Source organism: Musa acuminata, chromosome BXJ1-9 (genome assembly GCF_036884655.1).
Source record: "Musa acuminata AAA Group cultivar baxijiao chromosome BXJ1-9, Cavendish_Baxijiao_AAA, whole genome shotgun sequence".
Taxonomy (NCBI): Eukaryota; Viridiplantae; Streptophyta; class Magnoliopsida; order Zingiberales; family Musaceae; genus Musa; species Musa acuminata.
In genome coordinates this window covers 49,690,871-49,698,280 of record NC_088335.1, presented here as the reverse complement: position 1 = coordinate 49,698,280, position 7,410 = coordinate 49,690,871, and the positions used below count along the sequence as shown (strand labels likewise).

At 38.1% G+C, this 7,410-nt stretch overlaps 1 long non-coding RNA gene across 1 annotated transcript; it reads right to left on the bottom strand.

Moving 5' to 3' along the window:
* Positions 1-1,128: 1,128 nt before the first annotated feature.
* LOC108952087 (uncharacterized) lies at positions 1,129-7,199 on the bottom strand. The gene is made up of 5 exons (XR_010479992.1): positions 6,739-7,199; positions 6,258-6,304; positions 5,587-6,026; positions 1,682-1,974; positions 1,129-1,602 (listed from the first exon to the last, which is right to left on the bottom strand). It is a non-coding gene; the product is annotated as an uncharacterized LOC108952087 (long non-coding RNA).
* Positions 7,200-7,410: the final 211 nt, after the last annotated feature.

Below are 7,410 nucleotides of genomic sequence, written 5' to 3'. Positions count from 1 at the left end.
GTCAAAAAAAGAAAGACAAAGAAAATACAACCGAGAATACCTATAGAATAAAGAAGCAAACAAAACTAATTTTCGACTTAGTACAATTGGAATGCCAGCATTCTTAGGCAACCCAATGCTTGAGGGGGTCACAAATCCTTAACCCTTAAATTAGAGAAGTTGTGTTAGTGACTCCGAACCTAGGTCACCATTGTACAAGAGCTCATCCTCAAATACCAGCATTCTCATGTTGTATATTCTTTAAGTCATGCTAATCGGTAACACATATTTATAACTTTAGGACAGACTATCAAATGTTTATTTAATACAAATGTCAAACTAAGGTATAGAAAATATAATATTTAAGATGTAACATTGTTTTAGTCATGCTAATCAGTGATTAAGTAGGACTATTAAGTATTTATTTAATACAAATGTCAAATTATGACATTCAAATTAAAATATTTATGATACTAATTAAAACTACCAATAATAAAACAAATCCAAACATTTGAAGCTAAAATACATATGAAAAATTGACCATGTACTTGGGAATGTGTAAGTTTTACTTGGTCCCATATCTACCTTATATCAGATCATAACAGATAAGAGCTAAATATTGTCATTCAGACAAATTAACATGCATATGGACTTTACACAGTCAATCTATAAGAACAGAAACAAGTTATGAAGAACACACAAAGTGTTATTCTCGTAGATTAAATTTTAACAAAACAGAAGCAATGTAAACTATTTATTAAGAAAATATAATCTATCAGCTAAGCTATTGACTGCGTGGTAGCATGATAGTTTTTAATGTTTAAAATTAAATGGCAGACATTAACCAACAGACAGCACACCCTCTGAGTGATGTTGTCAGTAGAACAAGTGATCAAGTCACATACATATGTATATATAATTGCAAACATACATCAAGTCACGTTCTACAAGTAATTTCATATAGTTGCATTATTCACAATTGTTCATGTAATGAGATCATTCAAAAGGTGATCAGATCCTTAGTAGACTCAAAATCTTTTTACTAAAAGGGACTACACTCATAAAGAGATTCTAACCAATTGTTTAGTAAGTTTGCATTGTATTTGATGAGACTGTATCACAAGGTTAGATGACAATGTTCTATTTGTTACAATATCAAAATTTAGTAATTAATAGATATATAATGTTATACAGATCTTCAATTGAAATAATTAAGAAAATCTAGGGAAAGTCCTATACATGATAGGATACATTACCCACCACCCAATTATCAGGAAATACCAAAGATAAATTTTCTCAATAAAACTAATACAGTTTGTAGCTGGAGGAGGAAAATATCATTAACTCAAGTGGTTCACCTTAACAGCATCAACATTCATGTCCGCAGCACAATGAAGGTATGTGACTTTTGCTACGGATGTGACAAAAGCATCTCTCTGTGTCTGCATATGCATCACTGAGGTGACATGCACTGCATATCGGAAGCCCTGCAAACACTGTGCTGTGGCAGACTTGTCATCACTTTGGTCAAGCATCACACAGAAAGCAGCCATCATGGGGGCCCAGCAAACCTCAATCATAAATCTCAGGATTGCCGTATCCGTTGCAGCATAGAACATAGACCTAAGTCACCAATAAAAATAAAAATCCAAAATGAACATGGAAAAGATATAACATCATCCACTTTTTCTACTAGACTTACTCTGATTTTCCACTTTTTGCTTTAAACTGTTCTTGGTTGTGCCTAATGAGCAAATCATTTGCACCTAATGCTCTTTCTTCTGCTTGCTTCCAATTGACCAAGTTGGAAATCCTATCTAATCCCAAAAGCTTATTGATGCTGCTCGTTTGCTTACTCTGTGGAGCTGATGAATCAACACTAATTTTTTATTTCACTTTTCACAATTTGATCATATAAATAACTCAAATAATCTTCAGGTAAATCCTTCCCATCATCCATTCCTCAATTATTCGTATAAATTTGACTTTTGACATCTACAAAGAAAATTAGGTTTGACATTTTAGTACAGCGGCAGTTAAAGATTGCCAAAGAAAATCATCAGTAACAAACCGTGTCTTTCACCATGCAATTGTGTGCATCAGTGTTTAGCATTATCAAAGAATAATCAATAACATATGGAGTATCTGCACTGGTAAAAGAACTTGGGTTGCATTTACAGTAACGTTCTCGTAGCTATTCTCGTCACTTTCTGTTGGTTTTATCCCCTCTGTTATTATTAACAGTTCTTCTCTTTCCCTATAACTACTATTAATAGTAACTGATATACTGTTAATAGTATATTTTTAAATTAATATCATATTTTTATTTAAGATAAATTCCTTTTAAATGAATCTCTCTCCGAGCTACTTAAGACTTGCAAGGACAATACAGCCAATGATGCCCTAGCTGCCGATTCCTCTCTCTTTGCTGAACCTAAAAGAAGTATCCAGTGTAATGTTTGGCTTGTATTTGAAATCCGATCTGTTAGTTTGTGTCCTGCACAATTTAAGTATATCTGTAATATTTTCTGATAAATTGAAACAACTTCCTCCGATATGTGAATCGGAGACCCCCGACAAATCTCTAATGGGGATCGGGATTCAATCGGCGTCTTAACATAACCTCGAGAGACTCGACCAATCACGCTAAGCCCGTAAAGATAGGTAACTCTTGTCAATCACAACCCTTTGTTATTCCCATCCTATTTAGCCTCCGAACTTCCATGGTCTCGAGAGACTCGACAAGCCATGATGTTCGGTTAAGCCATCATCATCATTACAAGATGAGTCTGATTCAATGATATGCCCTCGAGGGACTCGACCAAGCATATCACATCCTCAGGTCACCGGTGACATCTATATGTCATAGGTCATAGGTAAGATAGTGAATCGCGATATAGGTGAATCTCGAGGGACTCAACCTATGTCGGGAATCGATTCCTACCTATAACGATGGAAGACAACATGGGTCAATCTAATTATCTTACATTTACCGACTTAATTTTATCGAAAGAGGGGATTTTAATTTGATCTCCTATGACATATCATACACATACATATTTAATATATATCTACATCGTATGAAAAAATATATATACATATTTAGTAGGTATGTTAGCAATCACACATCACATGACAAATCATATCAGATGATCATGGACCACATCCTAAGGTGATCAAGCCTGAGCCAATGGGCTTAATCACTCACATCAAGATTTATGTATGCAGTGACGCATCTCCATGCCCTATGATCATTCATCTCGTTCTCATCGGTTCAATCGGCATCTCTACGCATCTTCATGCATCGCGATGGTCCATCTCGACCTCGTGGTTCTCGCTATTGCCTCTACGCTCCCGTAGAGCCTCCTCATGTGATTATAACTTAATCATAAGCACATAAGCTCAACAATAAACGAGAATAAAATTGAAAGCTCGTAGGCCCCAATAATAATAATAATCATATCACATGTACATATACGTCACACGGTTTATGATCATCTGTCCACATCACATATTACATGTACACATCATCATCATATATAACTACTAGATATATAGAGATGTAACTAAGTCATACAAAGAATCCATGAGAATCACACTAGTCTAACATATTCCCTCTTATACACATCAACTTCAATCAACCTCCACAATTCGTCCGGAAACCCTGAGGGGGGTAGCAAGATCTTCTCTTTGGACTTGCACAGATGGGTGAGGAAGTCAGCTGACTTCTTAGCTTCTTAAAGGATGAAAAAGAATTCCAGAATCTCGAAGCTCTCTTAAATAGCATGAATATATTCTTAAAGTAATTTGGTAACACCCTGACACATTATTACAACTGTTGAGAATATCCACAACGACTTGTGAATCAGACCAAAGATGGATCAAGCGAAATTTTCTTCTTTTAGCTTCAAAAGGACAAGGAGGATAGCTTATAATTCATGTAGTAGAATGAGATCTTCCTTTGATCTGCTTTTCGTCATAGCACAAATGGGGCTTCCAAAATAGTCTCAAAAAACACATCCCAACCCAACTATGGAAGTAGAGACAGAGGCATCAGTATATATGACAATAATACCCTCAATGGGAGGGGTCTAGTGGTGCCACGTAGACTTAAGTGTTGCGAAGTTTGGGCATGGATTCCAATTTGCGACAATGGCTTGAGTTGATGCGATGTCTACTACAATCGTGGATTCGTTTTGCATTCTCCTACTCACATCTTGCACAAAGACTGAAATAATAATATCTAGAGATCTTTAGGTGTTTGACTCAAATATGTGGTTCCTCTAAACCCAGATATGATATATGATAGCTGTGAAAGATAGTTTCTCAATTCGACTTATGAAACTCTCGTTTTTCCAATGATTGCATACCCGTATAAATTCTATGTTCCACCCCTGTGGCGAGTGGGATAGGTCGCATCTGCTCAAAATGGCTCCCCACACTCAGTGATGAGAAAGTGCAATCAAAAAAATAGGCGATGCATGCTTTCATCTTCTTGACTGCATAAGTAGCAAGAGGAATTGGTGCAGATTCTCCACTTTATCAATCTATCCAAAGTGCTCAACATGTTTAAACAAACAAGCCAAGAGATGAAAGAATACCTTGGTATGTTGCCCTTAAACCTGACAAGATTACTTCATGCAACCATATTTGAAGGCTCATCCATTGCTGTGTAAGCTGATTTAAGTGTAAAAACTCCAAAAGTTGAAGGCTTTCACACCACACAATCATTCCGAGAATGAGGGAAAGTGATAATGTCAAGAATAGCATCCCAAACGAGGATTAAAGCTGGTGAATGGGGGTGGCCAACAACCCACACTCCATCCTTGCAAATTTCAAAAACTCTAGCTAAAGGGTTAGTGGAAATTTCATAATCAATATAGTCCCCAACAACAAGTTTTAGAATACCTCTTGCGTGTCACGGATCAAGCCAAAGAAAGGTGTCCTCATTTCTAATTATATGAGAAATCATAGATCCAACATGTACCTTTATTTGCAATATATTCTTGAAGCTCCACAAGCATACACTAGGAGTTGCTTGGCACGGAGGGTAATTCATCGACTAGAACAAATAATGGCTCATTTCTTATGACAAGGAGATGACATTAAAGGCCTCCACAAAGTTGCTTGGCAAGACATATACAATCCATTACAAGGAGAGGAACATGGCATTCAAAATCTTTATACCCTAAACCAAGCATATTTACTTCAATTCATTTGCGCGATAGCCTCCAAGAAGATTCCCTTTGAGTCAAATGGCTTGCGAAGAGATATATAACCCAAAACACAATCTGGACCATCCCAAATGATGACTTATCATATCGAACTCACTATGGGGCCCAAGAAGCCTTATAATCAGTAATTTATACTGTACCTAGTCTACTTGGTATCAACAAAACTATTATATAGGAATCATAAAAGAATGTTCCAAAATTTTTAAAAAAAGGTGAGGCAGGTTCATTAGGTTCATTAAAAAGTTAGTGGGTCATATTATGATCTAAGCTAAATTTCATGGTATATGCAAAATAATTTCTCCATTTCAACAAATGCTAGTTATTAAAACAACATTCCCAATAAGGAGAACAGATTTACTGAGAAGAAGAATACCTCTATTTGCCCTCATTCTGAGATCATTACTGAATCCTCCCTGTCCAACTCAAGCTGCAGCTGCTCTAATTCGAACTCTAACTTTGCTTCCAGTTGATCTATATTTCGTTTCTCGGTGCTAATCACATAATTCGAATGCCCATCAGATTCAATGGTAGACTTAGCCTCTTCCATATGAAAACTTGCCCCTTGATTCTGATTGCATTTACTGGCATTCCCACGACAATCTGATGATGATGATGTGATATCATGATTTGATCTTAAGATGCCAAAATCATCGCCTATCTTTGGGATTACATCTTTAATTTATTTGAACAGCATTTCCATTTGAATTCATTGCTCCTTCATTTTGTTCAATTCAGTCGCCCACCTGAACAGGATGAAAGCCATACCCACTCCCATTCCTATGTCAAAAGATATCTCTTTCGGCTTCCTAGCTCCTGCAGGTCAAAGATGTGACATTGAACTCTCAGACCACAGAATAGTAACAAATACAAAAACGAGGAATTTAATGGAAAAACTTGATTGAAGAAGATGCAAAGTTAAAAATTTAGATTAAAACCCAAATCTTGTGCTGAAAAATTGGCATACACCAGCAATGGAGGAACCTGGTAGTCAAGAACTACCAGCAATGTAGGAGCTAAGACATTCACTCGATGTGGATGGCTCACCTTCTTTACCTAATTCTTTTCTCTAATGTAGCCTTTAATTCCCATGCCTGCAGAAGGATTCCACCATATTTGAATTAAGAAAAAAAAAAGACTAAAAACATAATATAATTGACTATATCTGTGAAGCAAAAAGACCTCGGTCACTAAATATACATGGAAATAAAACTTATGGATGCCCTATGAAACGTACGAGAGAAATGGTGGAAGAAACATCAAGCATCTCTATCCAAACCCCAGTTTTCCTTTTTATCCGGTAAATATTCTCTATTGTGACTCTCTTCTTTGCTCTCCTTTGGAGTTTGAGAGACTATCATGATGACGAAGTTTCGGGGAAGAGACTCGTGGGCATGCTTCATAAAAAGGTGAGTTCTTAGAGAGTTTTGAGACTCCTTCCTTTTTGTTCTAGCATGAACCAAACGTCGAACACTTAGCCTACAACTACACATAAGAACTCAAAGAGGACTCGACATCCCACACGTACCTGCGAACGCATCCAACGAGCGGACGCCAGCCCCTCCATTGATCCCCTTCGTCATCTTCGAATCAGGAGAGGCCACCTTTTCTCTTCTATTCTCCTCCCCCTCCTCTGTCCTTTCTTTCCCCTTCCTCTTCTTTCGGCGACACCTCGAGAAGAACACCGTACCACCCATTCCGAGCCCCGTCTGTTCGCCACCGCCGTCGATGGACCGCTTCTGGAACGGAAGAGCCATCTGGGGAGGAACTTCCGCCGGAAAATAGCCCAAGAGGAAAGAGCAGAAAGGTCTCGCGTTTGCGGAGCAAAACCGCCCATTTCGCCGTCCTGTACGTGAGGACGGTAAAGGAAATCTAGGATCCACGTCTTCCCCGCCTCCGCTGCCACCAGCTCTCGTGGAACGTCACCGAGCGCGAGGCTTCGGCTTCGGATTTCCCGCTCCAGCCTCGGGGACTCCACCATGGTCTCGAGTCGGCAGGGCACTCCAAAGGCGGGGAAGCCTTCATAGGAGTACTTATACGTGACAGCGGGCACTGGAAGGATGGCGTGCACCGTAAAAACGATCCTGACCGTCCATTAATGGGTCTGCGTTCTGATGATGAAATTTGATGATTTTGAAATAGTATTAGGACACATACACATAATACACAAACAATACACAAATACACACAACACACATAA